The 25,201-nt window shown below is 48.0% G+C and overlaps 1 long non-coding RNA gene across 1 annotated transcript in view; it reads right to left on the bottom strand.

Annotated features, from left to right (window-relative positions):
- Positions 1-5,771: 5,771 nt before the first annotated feature.
- The window catches only part of LOC144753675 (uncharacterized), a 528,323-nt gene continuing 508,893 nt past the window's right edge, over positions 5,772-25,201 (bottom strand). Inside the window, exon 4 of the long non-coding RNA XR_013594474.1 lies at positions 5,772-5,799. This is a non-coding gene — a long non-coding RNA (uncharacterized LOC144753675). The remainder of the gene's footprint in view (positions 5,800-25,201) is intronic.

Here is a 25,201-nt window from a genome sequence, read left to right as displayed (position 1 = left end):
CAGCCCCTTTTTAAAGATCCCGGGGATCCAGCAACTAGAGCGCTGCGTGCAATGTCCGTCCGCGTTGGCATCCTCTTTTAAAAGATCCCGAGAATCCAGCAACTAGAGCGCTGCGAGCAATGTCCGCCCAATATGTCTGCCGCTCTCTGCTTCGTATTCAGGAAGTGAATCTCAAGCACCTAATCGGCTTGAGTGAAGAAGGTGAGCACAGATGGTAATTTTAAAATTGCAAATGAGATAATTTCGTTTCTCAGTGCCAAATTAAAGAGAAGTGTGGCGCAAATAATACAAAACAGCAAGTTCAACGCTACCATCCAGTCTCCAGGGTCAAGGGCAGACAAGACCTGAGCTAGCGTCAACATCTTAAAAATTCTCCTCCCGGAGGAAGCGGTTGACGTTCCTGGGATCCAAGATAGGACGCAGGCCCTTGTCCTTCTTGGGTACCAGAAAGTAGTAGGAATAACAACCACAACTTACTTCTGGCCCAGGAATGTACTTGATGGCTGCCTTGGCCTAGAGGGCTGTTACTTCCTGCTGAAGAAGTGCAAGATGGTCCCCGACATGCGGTGGCACGACTGGAGGGATAGACTCGATGGGGAGGGAGTAACCCCTTCGGACAATTTGCAGCACCCACTTGTCCGATGTGATGCTGCACCAGTGGGGGAGATGATGGAGAATTCTACCGCCCACTGGCGTTTGATGGGCCTGAAAGGTCGGACTAGGAAGACTTGGCAATGGATGCTGTGGGGGTGGAGGTGGACTGGCCACCAGAACCTCCTCGGCGGTTCCCACGTCCGCGGGTGCGCTGAGGATGTTGCTGCGCAGGCCTGTGGCTCTGGAACGAATGAGTTGGGTACCACTTCCATAGCCACGGAAGGAGCGAAAAGCAGAAGGCGGAGGAGGGCGAGTGGCCGACAGGCCCAAAGAATAGGCCGTAGCCCAGGAGTCCTTAAAGCGCCCCAACTATCTGTTTTATTGCCAAAGAGGTGAATGCCATCAAAGGGCATGTCCATCAGAGTGTTCTGGACATACCCTGAGAAGCCAGTTGTCCTCAGCCACGCGTGGCGCCGAAGCGCCACCGTCGTGGAAATCGCCCTGCCCAGCAAGTCGGTGGTATCAAGCCCACAACGAATGGTGAACTTAGCTGCGTCTCCCCCCAGCTGCTATCGCTTGGGAGAGTACTGTCCATGCCTCCTCCGGACAGTTGGGCAGCACCTGCACAACCGTATCACACACACAGTGGGAATAACGGCCCAAGAGGCATGCAGTGTTCACCGACCGCAGCCCTAAGCTGGCAGTTGAAAACAGCTTCTTGCCAAGCTGCTCCAGGGTCTTGGATTCCTTATCCTGAGGTGCAGAAGAGAAACGCTCAGGGAAGCAGAGGCTTGGACAACCAAGCTCTCGGGGGTGGGGTGTTGGGAGACAAAGAGAGGGTCGCCCGGAGCCGGGCGATGGCGTCGTGCCACGTTCCTGTCCACAGGAGCCCTTGTGTTGGGCCTGGACCAAGTGTCCAAAAGAACATCCGAAAGTGCGTCATTAAAGCACTTCTGTCAGGAGGTTAATCCTGACGGCCACTGTAGGGAGTTCGAGGTGGAGGGCCTCGGCCGCCCTACGCAACACCACTGCGTAACTGGCTCCCTCCTCCGTAGCCACGGTAGGAGGAGACAGCATGCAAGGTCAGGTGAGGTGTCAAGACCACTGGCATCCCCCAAATGCTCTGCCCAGTCCGAATCATACTCACACTGTCGTGTTAGAGTGTCCTCAGACCCCTCTCAGTCCTCCCCTTCCTCTGAAGTCTGCGAAACAAGCTGAAAAGAAGGAGGACGGGCTTAGGTGTCAAAAGGCCCCATTGGCGTCGGAATCTGTATCGAGCGACGCCGATCCGGCTCCGTGTTTGTGGCTGAAACTGGGGCTGACATCGTCTGTGGCACCGGATGACGTCTGAGATGGTGTCGGAGGAGGGTTCGACACCGCTGGAGGTGTTATGAGGTCAACCGGTGTCACCCAGGATCCGAGCCCGGATCCAGAAAGGTCCTGCGGTGCCATTGCCGAAGCCGATGATGGAAGGGCAGGACCCCCAGTTGGGCCCGTGGGGCCCATAGGTGCACCAGCAGGGCCAGACGGCCAAAACAGTCGGGCCATGGCAGCAAGAAACTCTTGCACCTGAACAGACGTCGCAGATGGATCCGGAAAGGTCGGGTAGGCCGGCGTCATCGTCACCGGCTCCGCCGGAGCCACGGGGGTCGCACCACCCGCAACGGGCAAGGGGAAGTTGAAGAGCGACGATGCTTTTTCGACTTCTTCTTGGAATGCTCCGACTTACCTGACCCCAAGTGCGAAGACTTAGATCCAGAGAAACAATGGTGACGGCTAAGCAACCGGTCCCTCGAACTCCCACGGGACCTTGAGAGGCGCGGGGCCAACTGCCGGACTTCCAGCAACTTTCTGGACCGCTCCCGCAATGTCTTCGGCACTATGGCCTGGCAGTCGGGCATGACTTGGAGTCGTGGTCACTCCCCAGGCAGTAGAGACACATGCGTGTGGGTCCGTCACCAACATCATGCGGTGACAGTCCCCACAGTTCTTAAAGCCAGGCATCCCTACGACACCAGGAGTCGATCGACTCAAAAGAATTGAGAAAAAGGCGTTGAAAAAACTCAGTCAAAAAGTGACTGGGGTACTTGCTCTTCTCAGATCTGCGCTTGCTGGCGCGTAAAAAGAAAGAACTGACGTGGGCGCATGCGCGCGCTTCTAAGTAGCTCTAGCGACATCATCTCGGCGACAACGACACATATGGAGCCGCACGACTATGCCTACCGACGCGCGGGGTACTACTGATAAAAACTTTCCGGATCCAGTCTGACGCCTGGGGGTAATATTAAGGAAAGGAATTTATCACTAAGTGTTTCTTTCAGATAAAACAGACAACCCCTTACTATGGCCAAAAGGTCTTCAAATGATGGACATGATGCACCTTTTCCTGCTAGTCAGGAACCTTTTGGTCCCTGGGACCTTAATCTGGTTCAAGAATGATGGCCAAACCTATAAAGCTCCTCTCTTGAAAGTTTCATACTGGTGACCATGCATTTTGGATTGATATCTATGACCCAGGATCGATAAATGATGTCCAACTAAAAGAACGTGGTTCTGAGGACTCATCCCACCTTTGCTCTGATGCTGACAGAATTTCATTTCAACAAGGAGACTTTTCTCTCTATTTTCTTTCTGCACTGATTGGTCAGCTGAAGAGACAATACATAGTTAAAACATTTTACCTAGATATGGAAAAGGTGATGCAGTCTTACTGATGCCATTTTCATAACATTTGAATGGAATGACAAGCAGCTGCTAAGGCAACTGTTACGAGGTAGACTATTTCTTGTACCTTCTATTGTTACACTCTGCATGTAGATGATACTTCTTCCAGTGGCCGAGCACACTACAAAACAGCAAATACTGATAAGTGTGATTCTGCCAGAGAAAAAAAGCAGAGGGCTGCCCCCAAGAGTTCTGCAGGTACTACACTGTGAAGGCGTGTTACCACAGCAAAGGAGTTTGGCCATGGAGTTCTTCAAAATTTGTTTTGCTAGACCTTAGGTGCACAACGTTGCCTTCTCTTAACCCACTTTTTTATTTAAAATGTTGAAGAATATACACCGAACATGCACAAATTTGGCCTCTGAGACACGGGCTAGAAAACACATCCAGAACAGAATATGGTTACGAGAGGAATTGGTGAAGATATTTATTTGCACATGGGTAGGGAACATGTCTATATATAAAGCGCATGGTACGGAGCATGCCATGCTCAATTAACAGTTATTCAAGCCATTCGATGACTAATTGGTCAGTATCAAGTTAATGACGAGTGCCAAATCCTTATCTACATCAACTGAACTGCACACATTTTATAACGGTTCTCCTTTCAGACTTCATGACGGAGATCCCGGTTTAAAAATATCCACTAACACAGTTTTCACTTTTAGCAGGGAAAAAATAATGATCATATGCTGACATCAGGCTGAGCCAGGACCAGACTGGTTCATACACTCAATAGAAAAAAAGCTCCAATTACCTCAATGGTTACTTCGAAACCACAGTGGTTGCTGTTTCAACCACCAGTGTCCACTGAAGAACTGGCTCACTGATAAACACGTAAAAAACAGAGGGAAAAGGAGGTACTTAAGACCAGGTCGTCCTCCTAGAGCAACGTATGAGTAATGAGCCCAGTGTCTGGGTTCGTGGACCTGTCTTGTGTTGTGACCGGATACAAAATAATATTTGATGTGGCCAGAAAAGAAAGAAAAAATGTCTTTCTTGAGTCCCCTCACTCACCGGAGTTTCCTCACGGTGACATGCTTCATCATTGGGGCCATCCCAGTTCTCTACGAAAAGGGGCGTGCTGCGACTTGCGAATTAGGTAGGAGCACTATAATGTGAAGGACTATGTGTGGTGCAAAAAATAGTGTAGTGGGGTGGAGTGGGTGAGTGAGTGAATTAAAAATACCGTGCTAGTGGGCCTCAATGTTTTATTCTGCTCCTAGATTGGTATATTAAAAGTGGGGTTATACTGTGGACCGACCAACTATGGAGGTGGGTTCAGTATATGGTCAACATGTTTCACGCTACCCCTAGCGTTTCTTCAGGACCATACAGGGACCAGCCCTGTATTTTCCACTCCTAGAAACCTAAATAGAGGTTAAGGGTGATTAACAGATAAGATAGTACTGACCGCTGTTCACTAAGTAAACATGTGGGGTTCAGACATTCATACGTGGTATCTTACTGACGTATGTGTTGTTCACTGAAGAACATTTCAGGGTGCTTAATGGCACTTCATGGTCTCTGAATTACCTAGCTGCTTCCCCTCGGATGCGGTCCGAGGGGAAGCAGCTAGGTAATTCCGTACGGCGTTGCTGATTAGGAACATTGCTTCCACCGAAGCGACGCCGCCCTCTCAGAACTGAACCCACCTCCATAGTTGGTCGGTCCACAGTATAACCCCACTTTTAATATACCAATCTAGGAGCAGAATAAAACATTGAGGCCCACTAGCACTCACCCACTCCACCCCACGACACTATTTTTTGCACCACACATAGTCCTTCACATTATAGTGCTCCTACGTAATTCGCAAGTCGCAGCACGCCCCTTTTCGTAGAGAACTGGGATGGCCCCAATGATGAAGCATGTCACCGTGAGGAAACTCCGGTGAGTGACGGGACTCAAGAAAGACATTTTTTCCTTCTTTTCTGGCCACATCAAATATTATTTTGTATCCGGTCACAACACAAGACAGGTCCACGAACCCAGACACTGGGCTCATTACTCACTGATAAACACGTCTGCACTGTGACTCAAGAAAACAGTTTTCAGCTTTTCATAGCAGAGATTCAGACTTTTGTAGACAATATCTATGGGGAATTATGGTATTTGATAGGGGCCTTTTCCTTGCCTGAAAGACAAATAGAGAAGGGAAGTAGATGCAATTGTTCAAAGTGGATGAAAATTCTTCCAAGAGAAATAAGCTACTTTCTGTGAGGTACTGACTCGCCAAAAGACGAGAACAGTAAGGCTATGTACACAACAGCCAACTTTTATGAATAAATAGCCCTTGAAAGACTAACTTTTTAATAGCTAAGCTACTATCAACATACTTACCAACCTTAACTTTCTTTCAATCTGGGAATTTCTTTTGCTTTTTAGAAACAGTTCCTTAACATGAATAAATGTTTATGTGTAAAGGCCACATATTTTCAAGCTAATACTTACCTTTCTTTGTTATAACCATTTTTATGTCTGTTGAAAAAAAGAACACATTATTAATAAAAAAATGTTTTAATATAACTGACATTTAAAAAAAAATCGTATATGGCCTTCAGCCTTACATTTTGTTACCATCCATAAATGATTTTAATTGAAGGAAATAATTGGAAAAAAGACTCATGGAAAATCACACTATATATTCCTATAAGCTGAAGAGATTGGTTACTTAACCCCTTCGCTGCTAGGCCTTCCCCCACACCCCCACCCCCGCTGTGCTGAGCATTTTTTTGACTATTTGGAATAGTTCGCACTTAAGCCTCTGTAACTTTTTGACCACATAAGGTTTCCACGCCAAATTTGCGTCCTTTTTTCTAATATCTTGGGGATTCTAATGGTACGCAGGGTTTATGGAGGGAACCGGAAAATAACCAAAATACAGCAAAATTTTGTTTTTGGGGGGAAAAGGCTACAGATGAAAGAGTGTTTTTTCCCTGCAAATGGTATCAAAAAAGGGGTTGTGGTGCTGAAATCATCATCTTCCCAGCTTTCGGGGACAAGCAGACTTTTGTCAGAAAACCAAAATATTTAACACAGTTTTGGCATTTTTCTATGACATAGCCTATGTTTGCTATTTTTTGTGCTTTCAATCTCTTTCCAGTTAATGGTAGGAATGGGTATGAAAGCAATAATGGACCCAGGAAAGCTATACATTTCCGAAAGTAGTCAAAATTCTGCATGGTTTTTTAACCATAGCTCTACCGGCACCTAGGGAAACGTAGGAAACCTATACATGTTTGAAAACTAGACACCCAGGGTAATCCAGGATGGGGTGACTGGACTGGCTCTCACCATGTTCTGTTACCCAGAATTCCTTGCAAACCTAAACAATTGTCCAAAAAAACAAAATTTCCTCAAATTTCTGTGGTTTAAAGTTCTGAAATCTGCGTGGATCCACATAATTTCCCCCAGCCCGCGTTCCCGAAAGTCTTCAGAGAGAAATGGTACCTGACTTGTGTGGTTAGGCCTAGTGCCCGCGACAGGAAACGGCCCAAAACGCAACGTGGATGTGAGAAGTTGGCCTGATATGCAGTGCTCACTATTCTAGTGATCACTATGTATCAGTCCAAACAACCCTTATTGATGATTGGTTGTAAGTCAACCTTATAGACCAGCTATCCTAGTAGCATGGATACGAGCAGTCTAAGGCTAAGACTCTAGAGGGCGTGTTAAGCCAGCTGTTTTACCATCGCATTACCCCTTGAACACCAAGTGAAAGGACACCACACAAGTTGTTATCAAAAAATAAAGTATATTTATTTATAACAGGACTACCCTGGCTCTTTATGAGACAGGGAGCTAAGCACACAACAAAACTCTTAAAGAAACACTGAAAGTCGCACAATTTACACAGATGCCCGAGGGGCACGAAAAACCATATACTATGAAAATGGAATGCGAAATTACTAGCAGGTAAGTAATACTTTTCTAGACTTTAGAATCGCTAGGCCTACAATACTAAACACTTAGGTTAGGAGCAGGAGGCCTGTGGACGTCGTGTGCAGAGTGGGAACTCTCACGCGTAAGGCGGGAAAAAGTCTATGGATGCTAGCAATTGCAAAGTTACTGTTCTCGGGCGAACCCGACTAGGTGGGTCGAAAACGGGAGTGGATCCGAACACTTAGGGTGTTGGACTATGCTGAAGCACCGGAGTACTCAGTGTACCTAGCCCAGGGGCTGCGGCTGCATAGGGTTGAAGTTGCGTCGGAAACCCTCGTTGAAGAACCAGGAGCCTGAAGAAAGAAGTTGCTGGCAGGCGGCCAGTGAAGAAAGTTCGTGGAGATCCAAGCCTGGATCAGGGAAGAAGAAACCTGTAAGCAGAGGGGACCAAGTTCTGAATCACTAGCCAGTGATTTAGGTGGGCACCAGGATGGCACCGGACGAAGTCACCTCAGCCAGGTGAGTGGGCGCTGCTGGGCTCTGCAGTCTCTTGGACCAGGAGGCGTTGTCGGCGACCAGGATGGAGGTGCGAGCTGTCCCACGTAGGTACTTGCTGTCGACAACGCTGGACCCAGGATTGGGGCAACAAGTCTTGGCAAATGCAAGGCCCACGCGGTGGACCTAAAATGGCGTCTTGAGTGGACCAGGAGGGTCCAGGGTGCTTCTCTGAAGAAGGGAAGCAAGGGCCAGTCTGGAGCAACCAGACCAGCAGTCTTTATCATCATGGAGCGTCGTAAAAGGGCCACTAGCCAACGGGCAAGTGACCGGGACAACGCGGTGAGGAGCAAAGAGCAGAAGGGCCCCACGCAGATCTCGTGGATGCAGGGGGGCTGAACTTCGGTGCTGGAGCTGCTCAGGGTCGGGGCTTCTCTCACCCCAAAGCACTCGGTCGAGGGTCACTTGGTGGTCGTGCTGGACAAGCGTCGTGCAGTTCTGAAGATGGCCGGTCCCTCGAGGTCTCGTCGCACCCACGGATCACAGCTGGGCTGATGATGTAGGTTGAGGTCAGAGGTGCCAGGGAAGCCGGTTCTCGTCGTGCTGGAGCAGTCTTGATCCGAAGGAGAGACTGGCAACAAACCGCGATGCTTGGTTGGTGCCTGCTGCTGCAGGGTGACTACTCCTTAGTCACAAGGGAGAAAATCTTGAGAAGAGTCTTGAGTTCTTCGTGTAGAAGGTCGGTTCAGGATTCAAAGATTGATCTAATTTGGAAGGGAGCCTGCTCCTACCTTTATCCTGAAAAAGGGGGCTGGCACGTGACTAAGTCCTGCCCTATGGGTGGGACCAGGAGGGGGGTGGTTACACCCCTCTCCTTTGGCGGGCTTTCCCCAGCTCAGGGTCTGGTGTGCCCCTGGAACTGGTTCAAGCCGGCCTATGCACAGTGAGCACCGGGGTGCCACTTGCAGTCACCTTCCTCTAAAGCCCTGCCTACCTAGAATACACAAAACCCTGTCTGGGACGGTGCTGGCACCGCCCCTGGCAGGAAACCCTTTGTCCTTGCCTCCTGCTCTGGGAGGACTCCCAGCAGCAGGAGGGCAGACTTGTGTCTCGGTGGCAGCATCCATTTTGTGGATGCTAAGGCTCTGTCTGACTTTAACCGGGGTTACAGGTTACCAACATGTCGTGTCCCTCTAGAAGGGTGGAATGCTAACCCCGTCGCCAGAATTGGCGAGGGGTTAGTATTCCAATTCGTATGACACCTTACTCGACATGTTTTGATAAAGCGATACCAGAGTTGGCATATAACCGCGAGGATTATAATGCACTTAAGAGTATATGGTATGCGATATCATGAAAACGGCTAAGGGATAGATCCCGAAAGCCGCAGACAGGCTCAGCTCATGCCAGAGCACCATCTCACACGATTCCAAGCACTCTGCCTTCAGGATTGTCAAGGCCTGCCATAGGAGTGACTGATAGGAGATCTGTGTGTCCATTTTAAGTTTAGATATAGGTATACTATATCTAAAGCAAAGGGTGAGTACACCACTTTGCCCCAGCTGTCAAGCAGCCAGTTGTGTCTGTTTGGTTAGTCAGCCCAGGGGTGGCATAATACATGCTGCAGCCCCTGGGAGACTTCTGGGTGCACCTCAGCCCTGGGTACAGGGACTCAGAGAGGAGAGGGCCCAGTGCCAATTCAGTACCTGGGTACAATTTGGAATAGAGAGAACAGCTAGGCTGTGGGTCTGATTAGCAGGCCCACAGCCAGGGAAGTCGTAAACCAGTGAAGCAAAAAGCAAAAAAATCTGGGTGATCATAGGATTGCAGTCCCTACTCTCCTACATGACCCCCCCCCCAAACTTTGGGACAATAAACTAACCTTGACCAGGTGAGTCTTCTTGCTCTAAGTGGAAATACCTGGAGAGCCCATCAGCATTGCCATGATCAGTACCAGGTCTGTGCTCCACTGTAAAATCCATCCCCTGTAGGGAAATGGACCACCTAAGTAGTTTGGGGTTTTCACCCTTCATCTGACTTAGTCATAAGAGGGGCTTATGGTCGGCCTGAACTGTGAAGTGAGTTCCAAACAAGTAGGACCTCAGCTTCTTCAGGGCCCAAACCACAGCAAAGGCCTCCCTCTCAATAGCTGACCAATTTTTCTCTCTGGGGGTCAGCCTTCTGCTAATAAAAGCAATGGGCTGGTCGTTACCATCAAAATTCAGTTGAGATAGAACAGCTCCCACACCCAACTCAGAAGCATCTGTTTGGACAATGAATGGCTTGGAGTAGTCTGGACTCTTTAGGATAGGTGCTGTGCACATGGCCTGCTTTAGGCCATTGAATGCCTTTTGACAGCCTTCTGTCCACTGAACTTTCTTTGGCATCTTCTTACTTGTCAGGTCATTAAGGGGGGTCACTATGGACCCATAATTTCTGACAAACTTCCTATAGTAACCAGTCAGGCCCAAGAAAGCTCGAACCTGAGTCTGGGTGATTGGAGGAGCCCAGTCCTTGATGGCCTGTATTTTACTCTCCAATGGCTGAACCTGGCCTCCACCTACAAGGTGGCCCAGGTATACAACCTGTGTCTGTCCTATCTGGCACTTAGTGGCCTTGATAGTGAGGCCTGCCTTTTGCAGGGCCTCTAACACTTTCCTCAGGTGGACCAGGTGATCCTCCCAGGTGGAGCTAAAGACAGCAATATCGTCAAGATAAGCTGCACAGAAGTCATCCAACCCAGTGAGGACTTGATTCACCAACCTTTGGAAGGTGGCAGGGGCATTTTTCAAACCAAAGGGCATTACCACAAATTGATAATGCCCACCAGGGGTAGAAAATGCTGTCTTGGGTTTGGCCTCCTCAGCTAACCTGATTTGCCAATACCCAGCTGTCAAATCAAATGTACTTAAGTAGTTGGCAGAAGCCAATCTATCTATAAGTTCATCTGCCCTTGGTATTGGGTGGGCATCAGTCTTAGTGACTGCATTGAGGCCTCTGTAGTCTACGCAAAACCTCATCTCTTTCTTACCACCCTGGGTGTGAGGCTTTGGCACTAGAACTACTGGGCTAGCCCAGGGGCTATCTGAGGGCTCAATGACTCCCAGCTCCAACATTTTCTGCACTTCAGTTTTGATGCAGTCTCTAACATGATCAGGCTGTCTGTAGATTTTACTCTTGACAGGCAGACTGTCCCCAGTGTCAACCTCATGGGTACACCAATCAGTTTGGCTGGGTGTCAGAGAGAACATATGTCTAAAGGATTGCAGAACTTGTCTACAATCCTGTTGCTGATGTTCAGAGAGGCTGCCACAAAAGACAACACCATCTACTGATCCATCATCAGGATTCTGAGTGAGCAGGTCTGGGAGAGGGTCACTCTCTTCCTCCTGTCCCTCATCTGTGGCCATGAGCAAACTCATGTCCTTCCTGTCGACATATGCCTTGAGCCTGTTCACATGGAACACTCTGAGAGGGCTCCTGGGAGTTCCAAGGTCCACCAGGTAGGTGACCTCTCCCTTTTGCTCAATGATGGTGTGGGGCCCAGACCATTTGTCTTTGAGTGCTGCTGGGGCCACTGGCTCCAGCACCCACACCTTCTGTCCAGGCTGGTACACAGTCAGGACAGCCTTCTGGTCATGCCAAGCTTTTTGGAGTTCTTGGCTGGCCTCTAGGTTTTTGGATGCCTTCTCCATCTATTCAGCCATCCTGGAGCGGAGACCAAGTACATAGTCCACTATGTTGGTTGCAGGCTTTTTGAGAGGTCTCTCCCATCCTTCCTTAACCAAACACAGGGGTCCTCTTACAGGATGCCCATACAGAAGTTCAAAAGGGCTGTAGCCAACCCCCTTCTGTGGGACCTCTCTGTAAGCAAACAAGAGGCAGGGTATCAGGACATCCCATCTACGCCTGAGCTTTTCAGGTAGTCCATGAATCATCCCTTTGAGGGTCCTGTTGAATCTCTCAACAAGCCCATTGCACTGTGGATGATAGGGTGTGGTGAACTTGTAGTTGACACCACACTCCTTCCACATTGCAGTCAGATATCCTGACATGAAGTTTGCACCTCGGTCAGAAACAACCTCCTTAGGGAAGCCCACTCTGGAGAACACTCCAACTAGGGCCCTTGCCACTACAGGTGCTGTAGTGGTCCTAAGTGGAATAGCTTCAGGATACCTGGTGGCATGGTCCACCACCACCAGTATAAACTTGTGCCCTGATGCTGTCTGGGGTTCCATTGGACCAACAATGTCAATCCCCACTCTTTCAAAGGGAACCCCCACCACAGGTAGTGGTATGAGGGGGGCCTTTGTTGTGCCACCTGACTTACCACTGGCTTGGCAAGTGACACAGGAGCGACAAAACTCCTTGGTATTCTCATTCATGTGGGGCCAGTGAAAGTGTGAGATAAGCCTGTCCCAAGTCTTTGTCTGACCTAAGTGACCTGCAAGGGGAATCTCATGGGCCAAGGTGAGAAGGAAACCTCTCAGAGACAAGGGGATGACCAGCCTCCTGGTTGCACCAGGCTTGGGGTCTCTTGACTCAGAGTACAGGAGTCCATCTTCCCAGTATACCCTGTGGGCACCTGTGGCATTCCCTGCAGCCTCAGCAGCAGCCTGCTGTCTGAGGGGTTCAAGGGAAGGGCAGTCTAACTGTGCCTTCCCCAGGTCTTCTCTGGAGGGTCCCCCTGAGCCCAGAAACTCAACTTGATCAAGTTCAAGCTCTTTAGGCTCAGTTTCCCTCAGCTCTCTCAGATCAGCCTCCTCAGAGACTTGATCCTCAACCTGGGGCAAGGGGGAAGGCGAAGCCTTAACCCTACTGCTCTTCTTCTTGGAAGGTGTCTGGTCCATTCTTCCAGGATCCAGCACCTGTTCAGTGGGGCATCTTCTGGCCTGTGACCTAGTCACAGCAAGCACATGTGCTGGCAAGCCTAACATTTCCATGTGAGTCCTCTGCTCCACTTCTGACCATAGTGATGACTCCAAATCATTGCCCAACAAACAATCCACTGGGAGGTCTGAACTAACCACAACTTTCTTTTGGCCACTTACCCCTCCCCAGGAGAAAGCAACAATCGCCATACTATGACTGGTAGTGACGTTGCTGGCATTGGTCACCAGGAAATCTGTACCTGGCATGATCTGTCCAGGGTCCACAAAGTTTGGTGTCACCATGGTGACACTGGCACAAGTGTCCCTATAGGCCCGAGCCATTTTGCCATTGATCAAAGGTGTCTGCCTGTATTTGCCCAAAGTATTGGGACTTGTGTCAGGGGATATATCCATATCCCCTGTACAGACAAGGACAGCCTGAGTGAGTGTGCCAACTAAGTTGTCAGACCCCTCAGTTCCCAAGGTTAACCCAACTAATGCCTTGGGAGGTGCACTACCACTACTGACTGTACTAGGGGGTGCAGTTGCCTTAGGGGCTGTAGTGGTAGGAGTTTGCCCTCCTCTTTTGGTGCACTCACTAAACCAGTGAGACTTACTTTTACAGTACTGGCACCACCTTTTTGACTGGCCTTCTTGAGTCTTCTTCTTCTGGGAAGCCTGACCCCCACCCTCTTTGGTTTGTTGGGGACCTGGTGAAGACTTCTGGTCATTTTGTTCATTCTTAGTATTACCCTTCTGGTCTGCTTTCTTCTGACCACCCTGGTTCTGCTTGATCCTTGTTCTGACCCATTTGTCTGCCTTCTTTCCCAATTCTTGGGGAGAGGTCAGATCTGAATCAACAAGGTGCTGGTGTAACAACTGGTTCTGACAATTGTTTAAAATTTGTTCTCTCATCATCAGATTATACAATCCTGTGTAATCAGTAACCTTGCTACCCAGCAACCAGCCCTCCAAAGCCTTAGTGGCACAATCCACAAAGTCAGACCAGTCCTGAGACTGAGTTTTCTGGGTGTCTCTGAACAGCAACCTGTACTGCTCAGTGGTTAAACCAAACCCATCAACCAGTGTATTTTCCAGGACCTGGTAATTGTTAGCATCCTCCACTCTTGTAGTGAGGAGCTTATCTCTACCTTTACCATCAAAGGAGAGCCACAGTATAGCTGCCCACTGACTCTGGGGAATGCACTGCACAGTGCAGGCCCTCTCCAGAGCAGCCATCCATTTCTGGATGTCATCCCCTTGTTTAAAGGGGGGCACTATTTTTGTCAGGTGTTTAGTATCTAAACCCTTCTCTCTATCTCTTGGGAGATTGCTGCCACCAGTGGGAACTATCCCACTCATCTGCTGCTCTCTAGCAAAGGCAAGCTTTTCTTTGGCCAGGGCAAGTTCTTCCCTTTCAATCCTCAGAGCAGCCTGTCTCATTCTAGCTTCATGCTCTATTCTCTGGGGGGAAGTCAATCTCCTCTGGGGAGAGTTCCTTCTCCTCTGAGAAGAGGCATTAGAGTGCAGAGATCTATTGGAGTCCCTAGAAAGAGATCTATCTCTCCTAACTCCAAGGTTAGGCCCACTTCGGGTCAGTACTGGGGGTCCCCCAGATAAACGTAAACGTAAACGTGGTTACTTATATAGCGCACGTATCACCCCCGCAAAGGGGTCTCACGGCGCTTGCTTAGGGAACCCGTCCTGGTATTCCCCTGTAAGATAACCCCGGCAGGGTATCCACAAGGTGAAAGCCAGGCATCCCGCCGCGAGGGGCCGTAGTGGAGATTAAGCAAGCTATTGCCCAGAGTCGCAGAGTGTGAACCCGTGAGTCGAGTAGGCACCAGGGCGAGAATTATCGAGTCTGTGGAATTTTTAGCCCAAGACCCGCCGAGGTGGGGAATTGAACCCTGGTCCAGGACCGATCTCAGCTTCCGGGTCTGCTGCCTCTAACCCCTGAGCCACACTTCTCCAGATCCTAGCCCAAGTAAGTCTAAGTTGGCCCTAGTTAGCCTTCTGACTACCTCAAGACCTTTGTCTACCTCATCCCCAGAGAGTTCCTCTTGATCCTCCTCCTCAACTGCATTTGCAGTGTTGGGGAGGTCTGGATCCCCAGAGGTACCCTCTAAGGCTGGCATATTCCCATCTAGCTGAGAAATCTTTCTCGCATCATAAGTCTCTAAGAGACCTATTAGAAAGGGAATGGTGGGGTTAGACCCCTGTTTCAGTTTCCTGGAGGTACACACGTGTCTCATCTCCTGGAAACTGAGAGCTGCATATCTTGAAGTGACCTGTGGAGGGTCAATAACCACAAGGGGGGTCTCAGTAGACTCTCCCTGGGTAGACATGCTTTTCTAGTGAGGTGTAAGTGGTGCACTTACCTACACTATATGTTTGCCTACTGATCCCTTGCTAGAGTTGTAGTTTAGGGTGTGCTAGGCCCTAGGAGCTACAACAGCTGGTTCAGTAGAACTCAGAGTATTCTAAGCTAAGTTATATGTACCTCAGTACTTATGTGATCTTTCAAATGATATTCTTAGGATATGTGTGGTAAAACAACAGCAAGCTCAAATCCCACCGCTGCTCACCAATGTGAGAAGTTGGGCTGATATGCAGTGCTCACTATTCTAGTGATCACTATGTATCAGTCCAAACAACCCTTATTGATGATTGGTTGTAAGTCAACCTTATAGACCAGCTATCCTAGTAGCATGGATACGAGCAGTCTAAGGCTAAGACTCTAGAGGGCGTGTTAAGCCAGCTGTTTTACCATCACATTACCCCTTGAACACCAAGTGAAAGGACACCACACAAGTTGTTATCAAAAAATAAAGTATATTTATTTATAACAGGACTACCCTGGCTCTTTATGAGACAGGGAGCTAAGCACACAACAAAACTCTTAAAGAAACACTGAAAGTCGCACAATTTACACAGATGCCCGAGGGGCACGAAAAACCATATACTATGAAAATGGAATGCGAAATTACTAGCAGGTAAGTAATACTTTTCTAGACTTTAGAATCGCTAGGCCTACAATACTAAACACTTAGGTTAGGAGCAGGAGGCCTGTGGACGTCGTGTGCAGAGTGGGAACTCTCACGCGTAAGGCGGGGAAAAGTCTATGGATGCTAGCAATTGCAAAGTTACTGTTCTCGGGCGAACCCGACTAGGTGGGTCGAAAACGGGAGTGGATCCGAACACTTAGGGTGTTGGACTATGCTGGAGCACCGGAGTACTCAGTTTACCTAGCCCAGGGGCTGCGGCTGCATAGGGTTGAAGTTGCGTCGGAAACCCTCGTTGAAGAACCAAGTTGCTGGCTTTTGAAGAAAGAAGTTGCTGGCAGGCGGCCAGTGAAGAAAGTTCGTGGAGATCCAAGCCTGGATCAGGAAAGAAGAAACCTGTAAGCAGAGGGGACCAAGTTCTGAATCACTAGCCAGTGATTTAGGTGGGCACCAGGATGGCACCGGACGAAATCACCTCAGCCAGGTGAGTGGGCGCTGCTGGGCTCTGCAGTCTCTCGGACCAGGAGGCGTTGTCGGCGACCAGGATGGAGGTGCGAGCTGTCCCACGTAGGTACTTGCTGTCGACGTCGCTGGACCCAGGATTGGGGCAACAAGTCTTGGCAAATGCAAGGCCCACGCGGTGGACCTAAAATGGCGTCTTGAGTGGACCAGGAGGGTCCAGGGTGCTTCTCTGAAGAAGGGAAGCAAGGGCCAATCTGGAGCAACCAGACCAGCAGTCTTTATCGTCGTGGAGCGTCGTAAAAGGGCCACTAGCCAACGGGCAAGTGACCGGGACAACGCGGTGAGCAGCAAAGAGCAGAAGGGCCCCACGCAGATCTCGTGGATGCAGGGGGGCTGAACTTCGGTTCTGGAGCTGCTCAGGGTCAGGGCTTCTCTCACCCCAAAGCACTCGGTCGAGGGTCACTCGGTGGTCGTGCTGGACAAGCGTCGTGCTGTTCTGAAAATGGCAGGTCCCTCGAGGTCTCGTCGCACCCACGGATCACAGCTGGGCTGATGATGTAGGTTGAGGTCAGAGGTGCCAGGGAAGACGGTTCTCGTCGTGCTGGAGCAGTCTTGATCCGAAGGAGAGACTGGCAACAAACCGCGATGCTTGGTTGGTGCCTGCTGCTGCAGGGTGACTACTCCTTAGTCACAAGGGAGAAAATCTTGAGAAGAGTCTTGAGTTCTTCGTGTAGAAGGTCGGTTCAGGATTCAAAGATTGATCTAATTTGGAAGGGGGCCTGCTCCTACCTTTATCCTGAAAAAGGGGGCTGGCACGCGACTAAGTCCTGCCCTATGGGTGGGACCAGGAGGGGGGTGGTTACACCCCTCTCCTTTGGCGGGCTTTCCCCAGCTCAGGGTCTGGTGTGCCCCTGGAACTGGTTCAAGCCGGCCTATGCACAGTGAGCACCGGGGTGCCACTTGCAGTCACCTTCCTCTAAAGCCCTGCCTACCTAGAATACACAAAACCCTGTCTGGGACGGTGCTGGCACCGCCCCTGGCAGGAAACCCTTTGTCCTTGCCTCCTGCTCTGGGAGGCCTCCCAGCAGCAGGAGGGCAGACTTGTGTCTCGGTGGCAGCATCCATTTTGTGGATGCTAAGGCTCTGTCTGACTTTAACCGGGGTTACAGGTTACCAACATGTCGTGTCCCTCTAGAAGGGTGGAATGCTAACCCCGTCGCCAGAATTGGCGAGGGGTTAGTATTCCAATTCGTATGACACCTTACTCGACATGTTTTGATAAAGCAATACCAGAGTTGGCATATAACCGCGAGGATTATAATGCACTTAAGAGTATATGGTATGCGATATCATGAAAACGGCTAAGGGATAGATCCCGAAAGCCGCAGACAGGCTCAGCTCATGCCAGAGCACCATCTCACACGATTCCAAGCACTCTGCCTTCAGGATTGTCAAGGCCTGCCATAGGAGTGACTGATTGGAGATCTGTGTGTCCATTTTAAGTTTAGATATAGGTATACTATATCTAAAGCAAAGGGTGAGTACACCACTTTGCCCCAGCTGTCAAGCAGCCAGTTGTGTCTGTTTGGTTAGTCAGCCCAGGGGTGGCATAATACATGCTGCAGCCCCTGGGAGACTTCTGGGTGCACCTCAGCCCTGGGTACAGGGACTCAGAGAGGGCCCAGTGCCAATTCAGTACCTGGGTACAATTTGGAATAGAGAGAACAGCTAGGCTGTGGGTCTGATTAGCAGGCCCACAGCCAGGGAAGTCGTAAACCAGTGAAGCAAAAAGCAAAAAAATCTGGGTGATCATAGGATTGCAGACCCTACTCTCCTACAGTGGACACACCACATTTCCACAGTGAAAAATAGCCCTTTTTTGACAAAGTGCCTAGCTGTAGTTTTTAGATCTCGCCTTCGCAGCGCGCTGCAAGGCAAAAAGACCTTTTCCCGTCGCTTTGGCCTTTCAGCCAAGCACGTGCACGCGTTCCATTGCCTTTGATGGCAATGCGTGCACGTCAGGAGATTCACTCGCAGGAGTGCACGCCACCATCTGGCAGCAATTATCGCTCCCCCGAGTGAATCGTGCCCACCACCCTGCTCCCCACAGAGCGAAGCGCGCGATTGTGCTTGTCTTTCCAGCAGGGTGCAGATCATGTTGATTTAAGATTGGGACTACTGTGTTAACCGTGCACCTCGATTTACAGGAAGTTAGTAGTAACCCAGATGATTGCTAAAGTCTTTGGTGATCATACCGTAGAGCCGTGTCCAGTTAAAGATACTTAAAAGTGCTTTTCCTTCTCTCCCCGCCCATTAGGTGGAGTGTCCAATGTCGTAAGACAGTTCTCTGGGGCAATAGAGAGCTGTGGGATTGCCTGAAAGGCAAACTTGTCATGATATCAGCGACACCGCTGTACAATGGATTGCACGGCTTGACCACTGCCGACTGGATCCGGATGTGTGGCATCAACGAAGGCAGGTAGGCAGATGGCATTCCGCTATGCATTCATACCGTTTCAGACCACAACGTGAATTCAAAAATTACACTGGGTCCGAAATAAGACTGGAAGCAGGTCACGCAGTATAAAGGGAAAATGCTGCAAGCGTCAGACCACAGAATTTCTGCGGCACTTGGCCCCAAATTTCGTGCCGTGCTACACCACACTATTTGGGTTTACCTGGAGTCGTGCATTAGCAATTAATAGGATGTCTGGTTCTGGTATTTTCAGAAACATGTAAATGCTCGGGCACCCCGTGTAGCTGTTTATAGAACAGTGCCAGAAAGAAACTGAAGTACCAAATCTACCCGTTAAAAAAATGCCACCCTAATGTTGAGCCAGTCATACCAGACTAAATGTGTAAAATGAACCATTTGTCTTCTTGCCATTGGAAGTAGACTTACCCAGGTTTAACATCACACCATATGACTTTGCGTTTTCTTTTTAGATTTATTTTCTTAGGGCTATGCAGTACTTGCCTGATTCTAAAACCTCTACATTACTCAGGGAAAATCTTTATTTTAGATTGACAATGCATTGGAACAATTTATAGCCCCCCCCCCCTTTAGGTATTTGGCCCAGTTTAACATTTGCACCGTGATTAGAGCAGCATGATAAAGTGGCTTTGGCAGTTGGGCCACAAATACTTCTAATCCCAGTCCTCCTTTTGGAAACATTGAATATTTGATAAAGCAAAGTGTATTGTGTGGCCTTTTGTGTGCACTTGACTGAACATTGTTCCCTGGGCCCACTCCTGTACTTAACACTGTGTCTTCATGACGTTTAACTCACAGAAAAACGCGTAATTAAGTGTGAGCAGCTGTAAGCCTCACAGCCAATGCCAGTACCTTCCAGTATTGCATTGAAGACCACCGCGTCAGAATCTGTCATTACTTGAGATTCAACACTTTGCTATAACCTACCAAGATTACAATGGAAACTGAGCTCTGGACACTGATTGGGGCAGTCCACCGTGGCAGTGCTGGGACCTGCCATAATCGCAGAGAAGCAGAGGTGCAACCCAAGAACAGTGCCATGCACCAGGAGCTGTGCTTGGACCTGCCAATATTGTAATAGAGCCAAGGATCAGTATATAGTTCAGGTTCCTGTCCACATTGAAGTATCGACGGAGTTATGGCCCATGAACAGTGATGTGCTCTAGAAGAAGTGATGCAACTGCCAGAATTGAAATAGAGAATTAAATATAGCCAGGATCAATATTGTGCCCACGGAGCACGGCTGCATTGGCTAAAATTGCAGTGAAATTAGAAGTAACAGGAGTTGTCAGTATTTCACTGGCAGGCAGTAGCAGGGCCCATGATTCATGCCATACTCTGGAAGGAGTGTAGCAAAAACAGCACAAGGACCTACCAGCTATCCATTAGGTTTTGCCAAGGCCCAGAATTATTGCTAGTGATTGCTACTATTGCATTGGAGACAGTGCTAAGCTCAAGGGTCAATACCATAATCGGCCAGCATTGCAGTTAATAGAGTGATAAAGGTCAGGATTAATGCCTTCCCCTGCCAGCTGGATTCTTTTCTTGGAGTTCACATTATTGATATTAAAATCCTAGATTCTTAGCCTTTCTCTGCCGTGGTGTTTAGTCTCCTCTATGCCTGAGATTTTTTTGAATGGCTCTTCATTGTCCAAACACATCTACATATTTGGTCTCTTTGTGCACCCATACACACAATATTATCCCCCCTGCACATTCAGATATATGTATAGGTCCAAACTCAGCCAGCACAATATCTACTTGCAGCCTTAAGATATAATGACGAAATGTGTAACTATTTTCATTGTTAAACCCCCCATTACGCCCGTTATTTCATTGCATTTTTCAAAGGGAAAACACATTCTGGAATGTTAACCGAGGAAATGTTGCCCTGACTGTCTTAAGTCTGGGAACACCAAATATGTGTCGGTTTTCCTCGAACATGTATCCTGCACAATCAATTATATAATATTGGCATGAATCACAACACTGTACCAGATTTATTATTTATGGTGCACTTTTTATATGATGATATAGAAAACTTGGACCTATATGGAAAGTTTTAAAACTACAGACTTCTATTTCTGTAGAGCCCATGGAATCTATTGGGGCAAGCCAGTCCGCCCTTTCCCTGACTGGCTGGCTGGCTGGCCAGTGGAGCACTCAGAACATGGTGTTTATCAGAGTTATGGCCATTATTATATCCTGCCAAGGCTTGACCCAAACGTTGTTCCTCTGGGTCTCGTGAGCATGGGGGTATTGGGCATGTATGGATTTTCTTTGGGTTGAGGGCAGTGGCAGGCAGTAAGCTGGGTGCAGTGCATTTTGGGTATTTGGAAAGCAGCTGCAACCCTGAAATGCTCGTTTAGGGTACATGTGTTTTGATCACATATATCACCCCTGGACTGCATGTGAACATACCACAACCATAAATTTTAAGCATCTATACATCCTAAGGTGTCTATCACTGGGTGCCTGACCTCTCGCACCCTGAATACTTGCCTTGGAGATAGCAGTGAACTTTGTCAGATTTTTTTAATTAATTTCTAAAACATGGTAATTCTCTCTAGTTTCTCTTGAACATAAACTTAACCCTGACAAGATATGATTACAAACTTTATTCCTTTGGGTCTCCTGAGCATAGGGGTACTAGAGATGCATGTTTTTTCTAAACAAACAAAGGTGTCAGTGGTCAAACCCAAGTGCTAGCACCTCACAAATCGAGGATAAATGTAAGCAAAAACAAGTAGCGTGTGCTCAAATGGACAAAAATATATCATGTCACCAAAATAGTGTTACATAAATATCAGAAATAAACTTTCAGATATTCATAATATGATAAACATTTCCAGAGCACCACAATATTTAAGTATAAGGTCAGTCAATCCAACAGGTCCAAAAGTATTGTCCAATGCATAACAATGAAATTCAAATGGATAAGGGTTCAAAGTATGAGAAACTCCAGATAGGTTTGAAATGTCCCAAAAACGTTTATTGTTTCTTTTGGTATTCAGTTTCAGTGAAATCCAAGAACAGAACAGCCGACATGTGTTTCGTTGTGTTGACGACTCTTTCAAGGCTGTAAATTTAGAAAGCATATATTTTGTTAGGACCATTAATACACATCACTGTGTTCCTACTGATACAGAAGAGATATGCATCATCCTTGTTTTGATTGGTGTGTGGTGAGGATGTCTCTAGTGGTGTTCATTGAATCTGACCCCACCCCTCAATGCATTACCTGCCTGTGTAGCCTTGGAGTGTAGAAGTTTTATTGGAACATGCTTTTCTTTTCTACCGGTTCTCCTCTTCAGGTTTCATTTGGCTCAATGCACCAAGCATGGCTCCATTTTTATGAAGTTTCCGGGCGTATTGCAGGTTCACTCCATCATTGTAGCACCTGTTATGCATTGGGATGCTGGATTTAGAAGTGCTTTTGTAATGTTGATGGTCAGCATCCCAGGCACACGACATCCTGTGATCTTTTGTGCAGTGTTGGTAATGTGGCATTTGTTACTGGTTTCAGGCCTTGTCATGCTTTATTTTGAAATATGCCTTGTTTCTATGTTCACTTATACCATCTTTTAGTTTTTTTAGGTTCAGCCTGGGCAGCACATGTGCTGCTCTGCGAGACATGCTGTGTTCAGGTATAGACTTGAAGCTCTGCCCTTCTTTTCAATTGGATCCTATTACTGTCCTTTCTAAATGGTTGCTTTTGATTCATGAATAGACTTAGTAGTCATCTTTAGTACCTCCTTCTATGCATTTGTAACCTCTCATGAGGACCGTACTTTTTACTTGTGTTGTTACATGTTTTTTTTTATCTACAGTCTGTGATCACTGTTTTCTTTAATGTCTTTATTCTAGCTGCTGTTGCAGGCATGACAGGCTCTCCGTAACCCAGCCTGTTTTCCAGCAGCATGTCGCCGATCATGGACGCTGCGACTTATCTTTGGAAGATGCTGCTGCCACACGCCTTTCTTTACATTTTGCACAGTGCAGCTCTTCTGCAAGCGCTATGCTGCTTCACGGTTGGCCACCCTGCTTGACATTTTTTTTTATGCGCCCCATGCCACGCTTTCACTTTATTGGTGGCTGTGCACCTTTTAGATGCGGCGCGTCAAAAGAAAGTGGCGTGGCCGCCATTAAAGTGAAAGCACGGCATTGGGCGCTTTTAGAATTAATCCTATGCAATGCAATAGGTCTCGCATTTGCGAGTGATTGAGCTATTGGCATTGTAAATCGCAATGCCTTATATTTATCTGTTTTAAAAACCAACACATAAATTAAAGTCATTGTCATTTACAATGCCAATAGATCAAACTCTTGCCAATGCGAGACCTATTGCATTGTAAATGCTTGTTTAACCCTGGCTCTGCCAGCACCTAGGGAAACCTAGCAAACATATACATGTTTGAAAACTAGATACCCAGGGGAAACCAGGACGGGGTGACTGGACTGGCTCTCACCAGGTTCTGTTACCCAGAATCCCTTGCAAACCTAAAAAATTGTAAACAAAACTCACATTTTCCTCCAATTTCTGTGGTGGAAAGTTCTGGAATCTGCGTGGATCCACAAAATTCAACCCACCCCGCGTTCCCCAAAGTCAGAGAATAATGGTACGTCACTTATGTGAGCTGGCACATTGATTTCACACAAAAATATGTGGAAAATGTGTTTTTTTCAGCTAAATTTGATGTTTGCAGGGCATTCTGCGTAGGAAAACATTTGGGGACCCACACAAGCCATACCTCGCTGGACTTCCCCGGGTGTCTAGTTTTCAAGAATTTGTGGGTTTGGTAGTTTTCCAAGATGGCCGGCGAGCCAGGGGCCAAAAACTCAGGTTACCACTCTTGCAAAAGCAAGTTGTTTTGTGATAGGCCATTTTGATATCTCCTCAATACGTTATGGGCCCTTGCCTGTCGCGGGTACTTGACCCACCCACACGAGTGAGGGATCATTTTTATCAGGAGACCTGGGGGAACGCTGGGAAGTAGAAAGTTTGTGGTTCCACATAGATTCCAGAACTTTCCCATCCAGAAATTTGAGAAAAAAAGTGATTTTTTTCCAGCTAAATTTGAGGTTTGCAGGTCATTCTGGGTAGGAAAATGTTTGGGGACCCAAGCAAGCCATACCTCTCTGGATTCCCCCGGGTGTCTAGTGTGGTTGGGCAGTTTTCCAAGATGGCCACCGAGCCCAAGGCCAAAAACCCAGGTGACCCCTCTTGCAAAAAAAACAAGGCTGTTTTGTGATAGGTAATTTTGATGTCTCTTCAATACGTTTTGGGCCCTTGCCTGTCACGGTACTTGACCCGCCCACGCGAGTGAGGTATCATTGGTATTGGGGGACCTGGGGGAACACTGGGTGGTGGGAAATTTGTGGATCCACATAGATTACAGAACTTTCCCACCCAGAAATTTGAGAAAAAAGTGAATATTTCAGCGAAATTTGACGTTTGCAGGGGATTCTGGGTAGGAAAAGGTTGGGGGACCCACGCAATCACTACCTCCCTAGACTTCCCTGGGTCTCTAGTTTTCAGAAATGTGTGGGTTTGGTAGGTTTGTCTTGGTGGCCGCCTAGCCTGGGGCTAAAAACTCATGGGACCTCCCCTTGCAAAACCAGGATGTTTTGTGATAGGTCATTTTTATGTCACCTCAATAGGTTTTGGGTCCTTGCCTGTCGCGGGTACTTGACCCACCCACGCGAGTGAGGTGCTATTTTCATCGGGAGACCTGGGGGAATGCTGTGTAGAAGGAAATGTGTGGATCCACGCAGATTCCAAAACTTTCCCACACCGAAATTGGAGAAAAAAGTGATTTTTTTCATCTAAATTTGATGTTTGCAGGGGAGTCTCTGTAGGGAAATGTTAGGGGACCCACACAAGTCATACCTTGCTGGACTCCGACAGGTGTCTAGTTTTCAGAAATGTGTGGGTTTGGTAGGTTTCCCTAGATGGCCGTCGAGCCCCGGCCAATAACTCATGGGACCTCCCCTTGCAAAATCACGTTGTTTTGTGATAGGTAATTTTTATGTTGCCTCAATAGGTTTTGGGTCCTTGCTTGTCGCGGGTACCTGACCCATCAACACACGTGAGGTACCATTTCTCTCGAAGACTTTGGGGAATGCGGGCTTTGTAGAATTTTGTGGATCCACAGATTCCAGAACTTTCCACCACAGAAACATGAGCAAAATGTGTTTTTTAGCTTTCTTTAAATTATTTTTTTTTAACAAATTTTGAGGTTTGCAAGGGATTCTGGGTAACAGAACGTGGTGAGAGCCAGACAAGTCACCCCATCCTAGATTCCCCTGAGTGTCTAGTTTAAAAAAATGTATAGGTTTGCTACGTTTCCCAAGGTGCCGGCAGAGCTAGGGTTCAAAATCTACAGCTAGACACTTTGCAAAAAAAGGGTCAGTTTTCACTGTGAAAATGTATTGTGTCCACATTGCGTTTTGGGCCGTTTCCCGTCGCCGGCACTAGGGCTATCCACACAAGTGAGGTACAATGTTTCTCAGGAGACTTTGGGGAATGCGGGGTGGGTGGAATGTTGTGACTCAACGTAGATTCCAGAACTTTTCACCACATTCATGTGAGGAAAATGTGTTTTTTTGGACACATTTTGAAGTTTGCGAGGGATTCTGGGTAACAGAACCTGGTGAGAGCCAGATAAGGC

Source organism: Lissotriton helveticus, chromosome 5_1 (genome assembly GCF_964261635.1).
Source record: "Lissotriton helveticus chromosome 5_1, aLisHel1.1, whole genome shotgun sequence".
NCBI classification, from domain to species: domain Eukaryota; kingdom Metazoa; phylum Chordata; class Amphibia; order Caudata; family Salamandridae; genus Lissotriton; species Lissotriton helveticus.
Note: the sequence above shows the minus strand (reverse complement) of the source record. Positions and strands in the feature narration are given on the sequence as shown.